Source organism: Amblyraja radiata, chromosome 3 (genome assembly GCF_010909765.2).
Source record: "Amblyraja radiata isolate CabotCenter1 chromosome 3, sAmbRad1.1.pri, whole genome shotgun sequence".
Taxonomy (NCBI): domain Eukaryota; kingdom Metazoa; phylum Chordata; class Chondrichthyes; order Rajiformes; family Rajidae; genus Amblyraja; species Amblyraja radiata.
Window position 1 is genome coordinate 76,573,665 of NC_045958.1, and position 18,927 is coordinate 76,592,591.

The 18,927-nt window shown below is 45.6% G+C and overlaps 1 protein-coding gene across 4 annotated transcripts in view; it reads right to left on the bottom strand.

The window, feature by feature from the left end:
- The window catches only part of LOC116971177 (coronin-2A-like), a 128,523-nt gene that overhangs the window by 31,298 nt on the left and 78,298 nt on the right, over positions 1-18,927 (bottom strand). The window contains exon 1 of one of the 4 annotated variants that reach the window (XM_033018133.1): positions 10,848-11,098. The exons of the other annotated variants lie outside the window; for them this stretch is intronic. The gene's annotated coding sequence lies outside the window, so the exon portion shown is untranslated. Of the gene's footprint in view, positions 1-10,847; positions 11,099-18,927 lie in introns of those variants that run through there. 4 annotated transcript variants of the gene reach the window in all.

Sequence of the window (18,927 nt, forward strand, 5' to 3'; positions counted from 1 at the left end):
AGATGTCATTGTTGTCTCCAAGAGTGTAGGCAAGCTGCAAGCTGAAGAAGAATACTGTAGATGTGCCTTTAACATAGTGACCTCACCACTACTAACCACTCCCTATATCACAAGTATAAATGTAACCTCCCCACCCCTTGATCTCTCTCTAGCTCGTGTGACGGACCACGTACAGCTAGTGCAGTATTGTTTGTGAGTTACTAATAAAAGTAGTAAAGACAACAGTGCGTTATTGACTCTTTACATGGTGTCAGAAGTGGCGTTGCGGACGGGGAGCGAGGCTATTGCAGGTAGCGCAGGCGGAGACCCTGTCCCGGATGTCTTCGGCCATGCCGGGCCAGTAGAATTGACTCTGGGCGTGTGAGAGTGGCTTCGGCCCCAGGATGACCGCGGTGGGCGGATTCGAAATAGTGAGCGTGCAGCGCAGCGGGCACGACCACCTTGTGTCCCTTCACCACCACGCCGTCGTGCAGGACAAGCTCATCGCGGACCAGGAAGTACGGTTCAGCACCGGCAGGTAGAGATGAACGACGGTCTGGCCAGCCCTGCCTGATGACGTCGGCAAGCTGCTGCAGGGCAGGATCCAGGGCAGTGTGCTTGACCAGGGATTGCATCTGCTGAGAAGGCACAATGTTAAGGTTAAGCACCATCAGGTCGGACGACTCGTATGGGTGTTGGGCAGTGGATAGCAGGGATGCACGGGACAGCGTATCGACCACAAGCATGTCCCCGCCTCTGCCTCCGCCGGCTCTTTCTCCTCCGGGTTCCCTGGCTCCTTCCACCGCTCCGGCTACTGCTCTTCCTGCAGAGGGAGGAGATGGCGAGCTGCGGACCCGGTCCGGCCGACTGGTTAAGCCGCCTGTCCGTTATGGTGAATTTGCTTAGCTGTATGCTCCTCTGCTTGTTTAACTGTTTGCCTACCTGCTCGTAGCGCATGAGACGTGGTCGCTATGTCACTACTGTATTGCTTGTTTCCAAGGGAAATGATGTAGATGTGCCTTTAACATAGTGACCTCACCACTACTAACCACTCCCTATATCACAAGTATAAATGTAACCTCCCCACCCCTTGATCTCTCTCTAGCTCGTGTGACGGACCACGTACAGCTAGTGCAGTATTGTTTGTGAGTTACTAATAAAAGTAGTAAAGACAACAGTGCGTTATTGAAGCTCTTTACAAATACCAAAGTATATACTAACGTAACACCAAAGTAAATACGAAAGGTGTCCATTTACCCTGACTCTAATCTAAGGAGGGATCTCGACCCAATGCATCATCTATTCCTTTTCTCCAGAGATGCTGTCTGACCCACTGAGTTACTCTGGCTTTTTGTGTCTAAATGTCAGTATATATCTATCTGGCCAAACCAAGTACAAAAGGTAAAAGATTATTGTACAAGTGATCTGATTAAGGCAATTGAATCATCACCCCGTCTGTGAATACCATCTCGCTTAAGATCAAGACCAATGTTACATTAGCCTCCTAGTTCACTGTTGGTCACTATCTGCTACAGTTTAGTGATTTGTCTACATGGGGACTGAAATTGCTTTGCTTATTCAGGGCTTCTGGAATCTAGCCATGTAAAAAATATTCCCACCTCTTTTTTCTCAGATTCAGAGTGAATCATGTCACACCAGAGCACATTTCACACATCTGCCACAAATTTGCCTATTATTCATTCTGCCTATACCCATGTTCGGTTCCTGGTGCTGACTACCCAGCTATCCTACCTCCTAATTTAATCCTATCAAGATAGACTGTTTCTGTCCTACATTCATGAATGTATGGGAAAACATACACACGGTTCTGGGAAATGCTATTTTTCCTTGTTCTTACATCAGTCATGATCACACACTTCCCTTTCTCTGCAAATTCCAGCCTGATAAAGCCCTGACATGCCTGCACTCCGCTAGTTCTGGGCTTTTCCCGCTCATCCGTCCCGTTGACCTTGATTTGCCATTCATTGCGAAGGCCGTGGACACCAATAGGATTAACAAACTCATCAGGAAAGCTGGCTCCGTCCTGGGGGCGGAGCTGGATTCATGGCAGGTGGTCTTGGAGGGGAGATGCTCCTTAAACTGCGGAGCATCTTGGACAATACAGCTCACCCCCTCCATGACACACTGGTCGACCTGAGGAGTACCTTCAGTAATAGACGGGTTCCACCAGGAAACAGTACAGAACGCCACAGGAGATCCTTCTTCCCTGTGGCTATCAAACTGGACAACTCCTCCCCCTTCTGTCGTGGGGTAGACTGACCCCCCCCCCCCAATCTTTGCACATCCAAATGCTTTCCGCTCGTCACTTTAATTTCATGTTTTGTGTATTTTGTGTTTTATGACTGTTGGCAGACCAACTTCTCTCCTGGGATAAATAAAGTTCTATTGTTTTGCATCATTTTAAAGATCATGGACTCTACCATGGCTCCATTTTCATGCACCAACCCTAGATCCCTTAATACCCCAAAATCTACAGATCATTCCTTTGAACTAACTCAACGACGGAGCCTCCAGCGCAGAGAATTCATAAGATTCTGTGACGTTTTTCCTTTGTTCAGCTCTAAACGCTGTAGCTCACAGTGTGCTTGGTTCTGGACTCCACAGCCAGGGGATACATGCTCCCTGCATGCAACCTGGTGAAGAACTGCGCCAGAGTATAAATCAGGGAGAAAAAACATGCATTGACACATGGACATGCCAAGCTGTACTTCCCCCTGGCCTGACCAAGCAGGCCATCCACGAGTCACGGTGCCAGGCGGAAGAGGGCTTTTCCCAAGCCAGATGCTTGCCCCTTTAAGTTCAAGTTCAAGTTCAGGTGGGTTTATTGTCATGTGTCCCTGTATAGGACAATGAAATTCTTGCTTTGCTTCAGCACACAGAACATAGTAGGCATTTACTACAGAACAGACCAGTGTGTCCATATACCATAATATAAATATATACACACATGAATAAATAAACTGATAAAGTGCAAATAACAGATAATGGGTTAATAATAATCAGAGTTTTGTCCGAGCCAGGTTTAATAGCCTGATGGCTGTGGGGAAGTAACTATTCCTGAACCTGGTTGTTGCAGTCTTCAGGCTCCTGTACCTTCTACCTGAAGGTAGCAGGGAGATGAGTGTGTGGCCAGGATGTTGTAGGTCTTTGATGATGCTGCCAGCCTTTTTGAGGCAGCGACTGTGATAAATCCCCTCGATGGAAGGAAGGTCAGAGCCGATGATGGACCGGGGTTACGTTCAAGTCAGAGATCCATTGACTCTGTGTCCATTTCCACAGTTGCTGCCTGACCTGTTGAGTGTTTCTTGTTTTAACAGACTTTCTTGCATACCTATAATACCTGTGAATTTTAAAGACTCTCCTTCCTCCAGAAGGCACCCTCTTTAAAAAGCTTGCATGTTAACACTCCCAAATTATATGCCTACTCTAATTGATCTTTGCTCTGCTCAAATTCAAAGCTACAGGCACAATAAACTGCTGATAGGCTTGAGAATGCTCTCACACCTACTGCTGTATCACACAAGGCCTTTGTAAAATGGTGCGGGGGAAGGGAAGGAAAGATAAGATTACAGATAGGCAGGAAGACATTAAACTAACAGCCAATTTCATATTTCAACTGGAAATTGACTTCACCGTTGTTTTAGGAATTCCAACAATTAAGGTTTTCAATCCACGTCTCAGAAATATCAAGTTAGTCAACTGTAGTGTTTGTTCGTCCCGATTAAAAGTGTGCAGAAGAAACATGGCGTTCACACGGAGTGGGCCGCTGGAGGCCCTGCAGTAGCCCCGCATCATTCGTGTGCGTCAGCCACTCCTGGAGGTCTCACAAAGATGGGAGGAGCACAAGGATCGGATGTGGTCTGCAGCAACAGTGGAGCACATCGACAGCATCGTCAGGCCTGGCCAACCCCAGCAACACCAAACTAGGGCCACTGTCAGAACAACAGGTCTTCAAGGCCATGGTTATACTCTATTTTTTAGAAACATTGAAAATTGAAGGAGACAAGATGGCGGCTGGCACATGGCGACTCTTCGTATACGGCCTCAGTGGAACCTACTATTCTGACACTAGAAGCATCGCACTTGTGTTCTGGGGCATGCTTGTGCTTATGTATTGCAAGGTTTTCCTGAATTGTAGCCAAAACGATGAATTTCACTATAGCTACGTAACTGTGACAATAAATTATCGTTGAATCATTGGGAATTGTATCATTCCTTTTATGGAGCAGAAATGAGTTTGAAAGAAAGGAATTATGACATCTATTGGGAGGGAATAATAGTGAGCAACTTCATCTGGGCACAGTCTGGTTCTGTTCAATATTGGACCAAGTGCCCCCACCTCCCAGAGTTAAACATGCTGAGAGGGGAGGTCCAACCTGCCCTCATCCCCATCAAAACCCAGTGTCCTGCGTCTGATGAGGTTCTGAACCCATAAATGACTGAGTTTTCTCGAGCAGTGAAGTGGAGACAGGAGCGATGGGCTAGGGGGTTTGGGTGGTCTTTAAGTTGGCCAGAAAATAAGTGGACCATTTGTGCAATATATCGCACTAGGACCAAGCACAGCCTTCAGAACAGAAAAAATGAAACCATGGCTTGTCATGGGGAAAGTGAATAATTAAAGCAGGTATCGTTTTACCAGGGAGGAAATACATCTTTTAAACAGTGCAGTAGTAGCGTTGGGACATTTAGTGCCATCAAGGGGACTGTGAGCATTCAATTCCCTTTCTGATCAAAGCTGCTGCAGAAAATCTGCAGAGACTGTTGCATTAAATGAAGCTATAATTTACAGGAGCAAACAGAGCATCTCATAAGTGATCTGAGGTATAATTACTGCCCGGAAAACATTCCCACAAGGAAGTATGTGACCTGATTGTAGCTCATTTTTAATAATAGTGTCCATCCATTAATGTTAATGTGCATTGAAATTAATAATGTAATTATGGGGTCATACAATTATTCGGCTGAGGAGGAGGCCATTCGGCCCATTATGACACCTGCTGGTTCTTTGAAGTATCTATTGAAGTATTCCCAAGCTGTCACTTTTCCCTTGTTGCCCTAGAAATATTTTTGCTTCAAATATGTCTCTAATTCACTGTTGTAAGTTGCCATTACCTCTGATTCCTCCATTCTCTGGGTTAGCACAAGCAGAAATTGTACTGATTTTCATTAACATAATAAGGTGTTTTTGATTTAACCAGGTTGAACAGGTTCAGTGCAAAAGCTATACACAAGGAACTGCAGATGCTGGTATACAAAAAAAACCACACAGTGCTGGAGTAGCTCAGCAGGTCAGGGGCACCTCTAAAAAAATATAGATATGTGATGTTTTGGCTCTCAAGAAGGATCCTGACCCGAAACACCACATATCCTGACCCGCTGAGCTACTCTGGCACTTGGTGAATGAACTGGTTTGGCCGGGCTGACGCTAGCACAAGCCAGATTGCCGAGAACTTTGGTCCCGTTATGAATTAGAGCACATGAATGAGACTGGCTGTTTAATACAAGACACTGGGAGCAATGTATTGCCAATAGGCACCATTGATTGCATAAGACATTGAACCAAAGTTACCTTGGCTTGACGGAGTGTAAGACATTCTCCAAGGGTTCCCAAAAACTAAAATTGCTCCCTCAACCATCTCTAATTATGTTCACACAGTTCTTTGTGTTTTTACTGCAAGCAACTTGGCTGCCGTGTTTGACTGCATTGTACTGAAGCAACACATTTGAGTACCAAGAACCTCTGATCATCTGCTAGACATGGAAAGGCACTAGTTCATAGGAAGATACAAAACCATGCAAGGAAAACTCAGCAAAATTGTTACGTTAATGGCCGAGCCATCCTGAGGCTGGATTAATAGTTGCCTTTTAGAAGAGGTTAGATGTCTGATTAAGGCAGCTGAAGAGTTTACATTCAGATCCTGTTTGGAAATTGCTTGCATCAGCTGGTCACTAAGGTAAGGAAAGCTGCCTTCCTGTACTCAGATATAGCTCAGAGCAACATGGTCATCTTTTGACCACTCTGAAACAACCATGCAAGCTCTTGCCCAATAACTGTGTCTAGTCATGAAGAGAAGTATAAACAGTACAAAAGGAAATGCAGTCTGCAGCTTCGATACCTCTTTTCCAAGGCAGCTCCCAAGGCGGATCACAGAAGACACCCTTCTGCTCCAATTCTGTGGGTTCTGAGGTGGCTGGATGCACAGTGCCAGAAATGTTATCTCTGCCCCAGAAGAAGCAAATGATGAGCAATAGCGAGGATGGCTGGATTGTTTGTGGGGTGTGTGTTTCCTTCTATTGTTTACACAAGTATCTCATGTACTTGTGTAAACTGATGGGCAAGGTTGTCAATCCTGAAATCTTCTTCCCCACGTGAGTTGTCATGGACTAGAGATTCCCACTAGTTAGTGTGAATGTCCACAGGAGCTGAGTACAAGGAGGCTCGGAGAATATCCTTCAATTTCCTCCTCTGCAAACCTGACAACCACTTATGGTTGTCAGGTTTGCATGGCAGGACTTAGAACAATGAGTCTACTTGGGGATACTGGCATTGGGCATCTAGGTGATGTGGTCCCCCAGAGAAGCTGTTTGAGTGCAATTAAGGCCTCGATAACAGAGCTGTGTCCTAGCAGCGAACATTAATATTGATCCACTTATCTTCCCAATTAATCTAGAGGATTTTGCAGAGGCAAGTTGGTGATATCTCTGACCATCTTCAGGGAAGGAGACAAACGTAAATGCAGTAGCTACAAAAGGTACCAACGCTGCCTGTTACAAGGAACATCATCTCCAAATAAGCAGAAGATTATTGCCTCAAAAGCAGGTTCAAAAGACATAAAGATGGAATAAGGAGAGAAAGAGAAAAATAGATGAATTTCTTGACTCTTTCAAAAGATCAGAGTAAAAGGCATAATGGGCAGAATGGATTCCTACTGTTGTGGGGGTGTATGATTACAAATTGCCTTTCCACAATAACGACTGCAAATAAAGTGGAAAGTTCATTAAAACTATACATGTGAATGTAAGCCCAGCAAATCTACATTGCATGCATGATCACGCCACAGTCATTTAATGCCCCTGTGTGGGTGTGCCTGACTAAGTTGTTATAATGAAGATTGCCTGCTGAAAATAAGCAACTGCATGTTCCACCCACCTGATGACATGGCCTTCAGCTCTTATTCCACTCTCTGGCTTGTAACTCTTTCAATCACCCCCTTATAACAGCGACCTCTGCTAATGAACAAGCTATTGTTTAAAGCCATTTGACCGAGGCTATGGTTCAGACTGTAGATGGTGAAAAACAAAGTTGCGTTTCTATCGGGCATTTTACAACCTCAGGCCTTTCGCAAATGTTTCACAGCCAGTGTAGGAAATGCAGGCGGCAAGTGAATAGGTACATGGATAGGAATGGTTTGAGGGACATGGGGCAAAACGCAAGTAAATAGGGACAGTTTAGATGGGCATCTTGGTCAGCATGGATGAGTTTGGCAGAAGGGCCTTTTTCTGTGCTGTATGATTCTATGCTTCAAAGTGAGATTATGAACAAAATGTATTTTGAGGGGGATAAATACTGCCCTCAGGATGCTGGGGAAAGCCCAAAGGTTCTTCCTCAAAAGAGGTTTGCAAGTGCTACCAACCATAGCAATCATTGACATGAATACAAGTTTCTGGTCAATGCCTGGCTATTAATAGTGGGATCTTTCTGCGGACAAATTAACTGCCCCATTTATTGTGCTACAACAGTGACTACAATTGCTGCGGTAAAATACTTTGTGACCTCCTCAAGTTAAGGATGAATCTTTTGGAATGCATGTTGCTGAAAATGCCATCTGTAATCTAAATTTCCTCTGCTGCCCAGTTCTAATGTGGAAAATATGTCTCCAACACCACAGAACATTAGTGGCAATGCGGCATCATAAAAAGGTTTCAACCTCCCCCTATCCCTGTAAGCTCCTCCAACCTGACAACTCTCTCAGATCACTGTGATCCGTCGGCTCTGACCACTTGCCAGAATCCCCCCATTTAAAATATTCCACCAACAACAACTATGCCTTCAGCTACCAAAGATCCTATGTTCTGGATCCCCTCTCTAAAGCTCTCTGCCTCCCTTTCTGCTATGGCATTCATGCACCTGAGTTAAAAAGATGCAAATACAAATCCCACTCCCAAGACAAGCTCAACATTCTGGTATGGTGTTTCCTTAGTACTGATAGAGAAACAAACTTTATCTAGTCATTAAACTAAGGTTTCCATTCCACTCCAGAGACCTGAGCATCAACTCTTCAATGAGCAAGACAGTATCAAGAGTGTTGGCAACCACTGTTGGAGATGCCATCTTTCGGATGAGAACTTAAACCAGGATCTCATCACCTCTCCCAGATAAAATCCCCTATGGTTCTTGGTTCCTATAGTTTTGCAAAGGAACAGGGGAGCTAGTCTGGTATCCTGGTTTACCACTAAATTTGCCCTTTTTTGTATAGGTAAGTCTGCATCCACACAGCGGGAAACATTCAAAGGAGAAATAAAGAGATAAAGTAGCCCGTCAGGTTCCTGGTAAATATTTCCCCCATTTGCCTTCATGGTTCGGTGCCCAATGGTCCATTTGACCGTGGTGGACACAATGGCTTGTTGCCATGCCGTATGACACAGTGACTCTCCCAAGACATCATCACTCTGGTGTTTGTGGGAGTCTAGTGTGAACTCATTGGCTGCACCCAGATTACAACAATGAATCTACTACTCAAGTTATTGTTGAAACACTTTGGGAACCTGTGAAAGCCATAAAAATGCTGGTGAAGTCATTTAAAACTCTCCTTAAAAACAAAACCCTTTGCTTTGATTTTGTTCCTTCTCTACATGGCTCAAGTGCATTTGCGACCTCTCCTCGGCCATTTACTGTGATAAAAGGAGCTCTATAAACCCAGAGTGTTTTTGTTGCAAATAGAAGCAATCCCTTTTGTCCTCGGAATGAATGTGTTTGATCCAAATTGGAGGCCGTTCACTGGCCACAGAGTATACGCTGCCTATTTGGAACTGATGCAATGGAATTGAACTAAGATGTAAAATGTATGCATTGCAAAGAAGGGCTTGGCCTTGATGAAGGTTTTGGAAAGTCACCCATTGTTCAAGAGAGGGGAAACAGTTCGGTGCCTTGTGCTGCCATTATCCCAGCGAGGTCACATGGCAACTCAGATGCATATTTATGAAGCTGGCATCACTCCATCGCATATGAGTAAAAATGTTTGTCAAATTATTCCTGAAAAGTGCTTTTTTAAAATGCTGGAGTAACTCAGCGGGCTAGACAGAACCTCTGGAGAGATGGAATGGCCGATGTTTCGGGTTAGAACCCTTCTTCAGACTGAAAGAAGATAGTTTCCCCTTCCTTCTCTATCTTTCAGTCTGAAGAAGGGTTCCTATTAATTTTCTCCAGTGATGCTACCTGGCCCGCTGTGTTACTCCAGCATGTTGTGTCTATCTTTGGTATAAACCAGCATCTGCAGTTCCTTCCTACACATTTCGAATGTTTACGATGTTGGAATGGGTGCCATTGAAACAAGCTACCTTGTCCTGGATGGTGTCAAACCTCTTCAGGTGGGGAGGAGAGCACTCCATCACTGTCCTGACTAGAACGCTGTGGACTGTGAAAAGGACTTTGAGGGGCAAGCAAAGCGAGTCATCATCACTGTCAATAGGTATTGCAGCAATGGGGGTGAAAGTGAAGGATGGATGTGGTGGGTGGGCCAACTTGCAATGAACGTTACTACATTTCCAAAACACACCCACGTGACTTTTGCACCAGCAGTCGAGATTTATACCTCCATTTAAATTTAAACACAAACACTCACAGGCAGAAACAGGCAAAGATCAGTGAATACTAAATGCACAAATGCTTCCCCCCCCCCCCCCCCCCATATACTTTTCCACCCAGTGTTTTAAAGTGGGGCCTGCATTGTTCGTTCTTACTGCTCACCGGAGAGAACTCAAATGCAAATTGATGCGAGTTAGTGAGAGAACCAGCATGTTTGAGACAGAAGACACTCTTTTGGTATCAGGATGATCAAATATTATCAACGCCCTTTTATTTACCGTCCTTTTACTAAGCAGAGATGCAGGACCCCCTGCATTTACACAGTAGCAAGTGGTCCCAAAGTACTTCAAACGAAACCACGAGAGATGGACACAGGAGGCTACATTTTAAAAGCTTCTTAGAAGCAGTGTAAAAGGTGAAACAGGGGAGGGGTTGACAACGTTAGTGAATCTTCCCTTCTACCTCAGAATCGAAATATATATGTAACGTTCTGCCTGCGCAAGGAGGTCAATGGACGGAAATGTTAACTCGTTTCACATTTAATGCATTGACCCGAGTGCTTTAGTTGTCATTTGCTGTTTGGTAAAACACGGTCGATCGAAGAGGAGCCAATCTCTCGCACTGTTCATGGGCTGACGCTAGTCCTAGTGGAGGAGCGAGGTTACACAAGGGCGCATCTACTAGGGGCAGAGTCTAAACCTGGAGGACTGGACAAATCCCCTTTACCGGGCCAGAGATCCGGAATCCCCAGAAATTAAAAAAAAAAACGCTCTCTTAGTTTAAGTACGTACTTTTCCCCCAAGTCGTGTGTAGTAGTAGGTTTTGCTGATTCTGACACCAGGAGCAATGTGATTTCAGCTTTGCCTACTGTGGACGCGTTAAATACTGAACGCGGAACACATTTTGATTAAAGCAACGGCCCTGGGGTTGGGAACAAGGGATGAACATTTCATGTTTCACAATCCACGAATGCAACAGTATCTCCAAGCACCAACCCGTGCCTGCCTCCGCTAGGGCGTTACTCCAGGCTGCCCACACTTACCCTGCACCGATGGGGAGATGGGCGAGCAGAGAGAGCTGGGGGCAAAGCGGATCAATGATCACCCTCGGCGCGGCTCCTCACTGCTCCTCCCTCGCCCGGCGGCAAGTCGTTACCGGCGTCCCTTCGCTATAGGATCTTTGGTCCCTTCCCTTCTACAGCAGAGCTCAGTGGCGGAGCGGAGAGAAGCGCTCACTTCAGCCACACACCGGTCAGTCCACACATCCTGTCCTGTGTGTGTGTGTGTGTGTAGGTGTAGGTGTGTGTGTGTGTTGGCCGGTCTCCGCCCGGGCGAGGGTGGAGCCTCGGATCGCGCAGGTAAGCGGGTCATTTGTGAGATTTACAACGAAAGAGGGGGGACGTGAGACACAAGGAGCAGCGGGTGCTGGAATATTGAGTAAAACACACAAGATCTCAGCGGGACGAGGTAGCATCCGGGGGGGGACACCGACAGACAACGTTTCGGGTCGGGACCCTTCTTCAGACTCCAGTCCACTGTCAGAGTTAGTCCTGCACGTTGTGTTTTACTCCAGGTGACGTGTGAGCATGGCCACTCTCTTCGCCCCCTCTCTCTCTCTCTCTCTCTCCCCCACCTTCCCTCCAAAGTTTGCTGGCTCCCACACCCGTGCCAAGGATTCCTAGATACAAGCGCATGAATCAAAGCGAGCAGCCATCAAGTCATTTGAGCGAGACTTCAATGAAAGAAAGCAGCGGCCGAGCCTGAACTTGCTGCAAATGAACAGTTCAACGCATCGGAGCAGAAACTGGCGCGTTGCTACATCGTTTAGGAAGAGGCCCGAGGCCAGGATCAACTTGTGTGCTTCCAGAGGGCAAAAGGAGGTCTCAGATGAAAGCAGTGAGCTGGCGATGCCGCGCCGTGCGTACAGAACTGCTGCAGTGTCAGGTGTAAAGGCAGACACAAGATGAGAAAAATGATGAGTGACGTTTCATCATTCATTCATTCATCATCGGGACCCTTCTTCAGACTCCGCTCAGGAGCCATATGGTGTCATAGTTCCAGCGTGGAAACAGTCCCTTCGGCCAACTGGCCCACACTGACCAAAATGTCCGAAGATACACACACAATGCTGGAGTAACTCAGCGGGTCAGGCAACATCTCAGGATAGAAGGAATAGGTGACGTTTCGGGTTCACTGGCCAACATGTCCCATCGACATTAGCCCCACCTGCCTGCGCTCCCTCGAAATATCCCTCTAAATCTGTCCTATCCATGTACTTGTCTAAACGTTTCTTAAACGTTGCGATTGTACCTGCCTCAGCTACCTCCTCCGGCAACTCGTTCCATACACCCACCTCCCTTTGTGTGAAAAAGTTACCCCTCAGGATCCTATTAAATCTTTCTACCCTCACCTTAAACCTCTGTCCTCTGGTTCTGATTCCCCGTCTATATCAAGCAGTGGAGGAGGAGTCCAATTGCACCAGCTTCACAAGCCACTATTTGTTCTTTAATCATTATCTCTAAAACGATAGTCTTGGTCAGTTTTGACATTACTATTTGTGGGATTTTGCTATCTCCAAATTGGCTGCTGCATTTCTTTATTAGGTGTGTCCACGTCTCACTGAAATACTCGTTGCTACGTCACATGTTTCAGTGGCAACTTTCATAACCTCAAGAGATCCAGTGAAGCATTTATAATGTGTTAACATTATTATTGAATCCTCCAACTTCAATTAATCCGCCCATTACTCCCTCTTTATCTTCCGTGCCCCCCCCCCCCCTCACTCCCGTTTCTCCCACCAATCCCATCCTCATCTTGTTTCTTTTCTCTCCTTCCTACACTCATCTCCCTTCCTGAAGTCCCCCATTATCCTTTCATACCCAATCTTCCCCAACCCCCCCCCCCATCCTCCACCCCGTCCTCTTCCATCCATATCTCTCCCTCCAGCTTTACTTTTCACTTCTCTCTGTATCTGACACAATGTCTCCTTTTCACCTCTAACCTTTGTCACTTGCTTCACCCATCTGACAATCAAACATCACCACCACCTCCTCATCTCTATCCACCTATTACTTGCCAGGGTTTGCTCCACCCCCACCCCGCCTCACTTTTCAGCTTAAGCCACTCAGTCTGAAGAAGATACGATACGATACAATACAATAGAACTTTATTCATCCCCGGAGGGAAAATGGTCTGCAGTCACAACACACAACAGGTACACGAAAACTTGAAATAAACTTAAAACTTGATAGCGGGTCGATCGCAAGTTCCCACCGCTGCCGAAGCCTCCTTTGCCGCCAAATCCCAATCAGAATTGTCCTGTCCATTCCCTCCTCAAATGCTGCCTGACCCTCTGAGTCCTCCAGTACTTTGTTACTCCAGTATCTACCCTTTCTGGCATCTCAACATTATTATTACTGTAAGGGCGGCACGGTGGCACAGCGGTAGAGTTGCTGCCTTACAGCGCTTGCAGCGCCGGAGACCCAGGTTCAATCCCGACTACGGGTGCTGTCTGTGCGGAGTTTGTACGTTCTCCCCCTGACCGCGTGGGTTTTCACCGAGATTTTCGGTTTCCACCCGCACGTACAAGTTTGTAGGTAAATTGGTTGGTATATGTAAAAATTGACCCTAGTGTGTGTAGGATAGTGTTAATATGCAGGGATTGCTGTTCGGCGCGGACCCATTGGGCCAAAGGGCCTGTTTCCGTGCTGTATCTCTAAATGAAACTAAAATAGTCACAGGGAGATACAATACAGAAACAGGTCCTTTGGCCCATTGAGTCCACACCATCCATCAACCACCCATTTACACTAATCCTACATAAATCCAACTTTTTCTTCTCCCCAAATTTCTACCGATTTCTCCCACTTTCACTACCCTACACTGCCCTAATTCAGGAACCATAACAGTTATCAAACAGCAAAATATAACAATTGCCAAATAATCTGGTGGTGAGCAATACAGATTATGGAACAGTAGTGGCACAGAACTCTGGGGGGGGGGGGGGGCAACTAGTGCCAAGGGAACACACCTGAGAGGGTAGAAAAGGCATCATATGGAGTCCCCCCTATAACAGATCATTCCCACGGTCTAAATGTTTGTGCTTCCCTCTGGTATAGAGTTTAAACCCACCAAACTCATGAGGCAAGAGAACTACCCACTGAGACACAGCAATGGATCTATCACAGCACTTAACAATCCCCATGAAATAAAATGATCAATGTAACCTGATAGGAATTTTCTAAAATTAAACATAAATTATCAATTACCCTGGCTTGGGGAAAAAAACAAAGTCGATTCTAAACTGCACAATCATTGTACAAGTGATTTTTACAAATTCAGTAGACACTCATACCTCAGTGCTGTGGATATAGATGAAAGAGCTTATGACTGAGACATTAATGGAGACACAAGATACTGTGGATGCTGGAATCGTGGGCAAAAAACAAAGTGGAGGGAATGGACAGGTAATGTTTTGGGCCAGGACTCTTCTTCAGACTGAAGAAGGATTCTGACCCAAAACGTTGACTGTCCATTCCCTTCATTGATGCTGCCTCTGTGATGTTGTTCTGTGGCAAAGAACCTGTGAAATGTGGTCAGAGATAGATAGATAGATAGATAGATAGATAGATAGATAGACAGACAGACAGACAGACAGACAGACAGACAGACAGACAGACAGACAGACAGATAGATAGATAGATAGATAGATAGATAGATAGATAGATAGATAGATAGATAGATACACACAGAGAGAGAGAGAGAGAGAGAGGAGAGAGAGAGAGAGGAGTGAGAGAGAGAGAGGAGAGAGAGAGAGAGAGAGAGAGATAGACGAGGAGAGACGAGAGAGAGAGAGAGACGAGAGAGAGAGAGAGAGAGAGAGAGAGAGAGAGAGAGACAGAGAGAGAGAGAGAGAGAGAGAGAAAGGGGGGGGACAGAGAGAGAGAGAGAGAGAGAGGGCAAGGGAATTCTGGAAATATTCTGCTGAGGTTTCTGCAAGAATACAATTGCCCTAATCACTGAGCAAATTGTGACTTTGTTCATTCCTGTCAAGACAAGTTTTTAATTCAGGTCTGAATAAACACAACTCCACTTCATCTTGAAAATGACTGCTCAAGAGAACCACTATATGTAGCACCTTTAAAGTAGTAATATGGTAATATGTCACAAGGCTTTATAAGGACAGTATCAGACAGAAATCAATGCCAAAGCACAAGGGTAAGTGAGCAAGAGCTTAGTCAAATGGGTAGGTTTTAAGGAGCTTTACGGGCACTCCTTACAATGGGGGATGGAGGCAGTGATAGATAGAGGTTTACGTAGTGAATCCTGCCATATAGGATATTGGAGCAAAAGGCACAGCCACTTAATTTCAAGGACTATCAGGAGGTCATAATAGCATTTAATAGCATTTGAGGTCATTTAAGCGCCTTGAGTATTAGAAAGGCGCTATATAAATCCCATCCATTATTATTATTATTATAATAGGATGGGTGACGGTGTACGTGGGCTGTGGAACAGGAGAAGTTAAGGTAGGGCGGGGCCAAAACATGCGATGAACATAAAAGGACAAAAAAGTTCTTAACATCTATGAAAGAAACAAAACCACTGTCCTCCAGTCTAAAGATTAATTTGAACGTTTTTTTTCCCCAAACTCTAAGAACATAAACCCAGTCAAGTCTTTGACGTCAGCTGTTAGGCATTTTTTTACTGCAGTCTCATGGAGAATGTGTGAATACTGAAAAGCCTTTGGCAGGGGAGCCAATATCTGAACAGGTGAACTCTGACCTGTTGAGTATTTCAGCATTTTCTGGTTTTATTGTAGAACAACAGAGATTGCAACAAACATTGAGTATTTAAGAACGCAGCAAAGTAGTTCTTATCTGGAGTGCAGAGCCTGAAGGAAAATTGAAGCAGATTCAACTAAACTATCTAAACCAGATAACTGTTTGAAAAGGAATGCATTTTTTGGACTGGGGAGTAATGAAAGGGAGTAAGGGGAATCTTTTAAAAGCTAGCACCGTCAGGATGGGCTGAACAATCCTCGTCTACACAGGAATTCTATAAACTTGATGATTATACTCAGGAGACACTTGGCAATTCTAAATTACAGCACCACTATTGATTATCTATCCAACATACTCTTTGACAGCCCGTTAGGTTCTAAATTCCTCATAAAGACATGTCTCTGGACACAAGGAACTGCAGATGTCAGAATCGTGATCAATAAACAAAGCTTATTGCTGGAGGAACTCAGTATCCCTGGAGGAAATGCATAGGTGTTGTTTTGGTTCGGGACCCTTCTTCATACTGATTGTAGTTGTAAGTAAGTTGGAAGAGAGGTGAGGGTGGGATAAAGGCAGGCAATTGATAGATGGACACAAAGTGCTGGATAGGTGGATGTAGGTGAAGGGGTGGGGGGAGGGGGGGTTGGGTAGGGTTGCAACGTTGGTTGCAAGGAGACCAAGGAGGCGGATGAATGACTCACAAACTCTCCTGTATGTGGAGCAGCAGGTGGGTAGTTTTGGAAGTGACCCACTCCTTACAGCATTTGTAGTTTAGATCAGAATAGCAATGCATCCACAGTACAGATTATCACGTGTACATGAGCACCCTACCAGAGACAGACAGTAATATATACCATCAAAAGTAGACACAAAGTGCTGGAGTAACTCAGCGTGTCAGGCAGCATCTCTAGAGAAAAAGGATGGACATTGTTACAGGTCAAGACCTTTCTGACTCACATTCAGCTATCAGTTCACGTTCAAACACATGAAAACATCACAAGATCTGTCCCAAGGCAAAGAGCTGGTCTTCAATTGGGCTTTTAGTTGGTGATTGGTGGAGGTTTAAGACAAACACATTTGGTGTTTAAAACATTAGCTAACAATTGGGTGTGAAGTGCTTGTGCAGTATTTACAAAAGGATCTATGGAGATGGTAAACAAATGCTTACAGAAGGTTTTAATTAGGTTCTGGGATCAGACTTTGAGAAAAAGCTATTGAATATTTAAAGCTTTAAATAGCCTCCGAGAATGTTGGAAAAATATTTGCACAGTTCTTGTTTTATATATATTATTTATTCTGAATAAAGTTTATTTTAATTTTTTTAAAGTGCAATATTATTTGTCGTAATTTGCAACATGTAATTTGCATTCAACAGATCGTTACTGATCCCATAAAAGAAAGGGACCTATTGTGCTAAAGCACTTCTCACACCTTTTCAGGTCTATCCACAACACCTTCAAGTCAATGAAATGCATTTCAACTGTAGACATGCAGGTGCTGAAACCAGGATCAAAATGCAGGCTGCTGAAGAAACACCAAGTTCCTGCAGCAGTTTGTCATTTGCTGCAAATGTCAGCATCTGCAGTCTCTCATGTCTTCATTTTGCTACTCCACTGCAAACGGCATGCCCGCTTTGAAGAAGTTTTCCTCCGCTCAGAGTTCCTCCAGCAGTTTGTTTTTTGCTACATTTCAACTGTGGTTGCTGCTTCGATTTAAAGAGAGAATTAGCTCAGAGCAAGTTACAACAGACTGCCCAAATCATCCGTTGCCGGTGAGGTTTACCTTGGAATAAATGCTGGCCAGGATAATGTTTTTTTAGAGACCCATGAGACTGCTGGAATCTTGAGCGACACACACATTGCTGGGGGAACTCAGCGGATCAGGCAGCATCTGGGGAGGGAATGGACAGGCAATGTTTTGGTCAGGGCTCTTCTTCAGACCCTCGCAGCTCAGGATTCTGGCAGATGAGGTCTCTTGTGTCTCCAAGCTTTTTGTCCATCTACACTAATCTAATTTGTCCACATTCAATACCTTGCTTATAAGTGTCGGCCTCTATGTCTCTGAAACACTGCAATTTCAATTTCCACCACCTCCTCTGGTAGTTCATTCCAGATACTTGCATGCCAACTGTTACACTGTCTCCCCTGAACTCTCAGAGCTTCAACACAAAACCACATCTAGGTTTAGCAAAGCACAATCTCTCATATCTACACATTTGCTGTTTATCAGGTTGGGTTGTGTCAGCTCCTGATGATTTCTTCTGTCCATCCAAAGCCAAGGATCCTCCAAGTATGGGAGAGACAATCAACGCTTGTGAATTTTACTTCGGAGTCACGTGAATGACTACGTGAAGAGCCCGCTCAGCACGCATGCGCGGCATTGCGTTCAGCAGTGCAACAGCGGCCGCATCGGGAGTCAGGCGCTGCGTGAGGGGCGCTCTCGCAGGAGGAGTTCAGGCACTCCCTCCACAGTGTCTTGTGCACTGTCCATTGCTTCCTCCTTACCCGAGGGTAGCTTTGGTGACCAGGACTGGGCTGGTCAAGAAGAGGGGACGCTGGCTGAAGATGTCGGGAGTATGCAAGGGGTGCAGGAACAGGAAGAGCTGCTGGGTGTGGTGGACCGCTACGTGGCAGCCCCACGTGCAGGAAGGCCGTTAAAGGCCAAACTAGCGGCCAGCATTAACCACCTCTCCAACAGGCCCCTACAGGAGCAGGTGGTCAATGAGGCCTTAGAAACGTATCCAGCTCCAGAGAACTGTGAGTCCCTTAAAGTGCCGGCTGTAAACAGCCAAAACTGGGGGCACGTTGGGGCAAAAATTCGGAACCAGGAGCTAAAACTGCAGCGGATCCTCAGGCTCCTGACGTCAGCCATCACATCATTTGCTCGTTCCGATGACCACAACCTTCGTAAACAAATCATAAGACCTGCCATAAATCCTAAATTTGCGGGGTTGTGCAAAACCCCAGCCACTGAGCCAGACCCATTGCTCTTTGGCAAAAACCTCACAAAGCAAATGAAGGATATGGAAGAGGCCTCAAAAACTTTTGGTCTCATGAGGGCAGGCCCCGGGATGAGCAAACCAAAAACAATAATTCCCAAGCGGCAGCACCCCACCACGTCCACCAGTCGACGTCTACCATATGGGACTGGTGAAAGCTCAGGGTCCGCATTCTATCACCGGAGGTCTTCTTTAGACCAGGGCCCAGAGCGGACCCCATAGAAAATGCGCCACCCCCCAACATCACCGCCACGTCAGACAACGTGCAAGACTCGTTGGACCGGGAGAAAACAGAAGAAATACCCATAACCATGGATGGAGGTAGGTGGGTCTGGTTCCTAC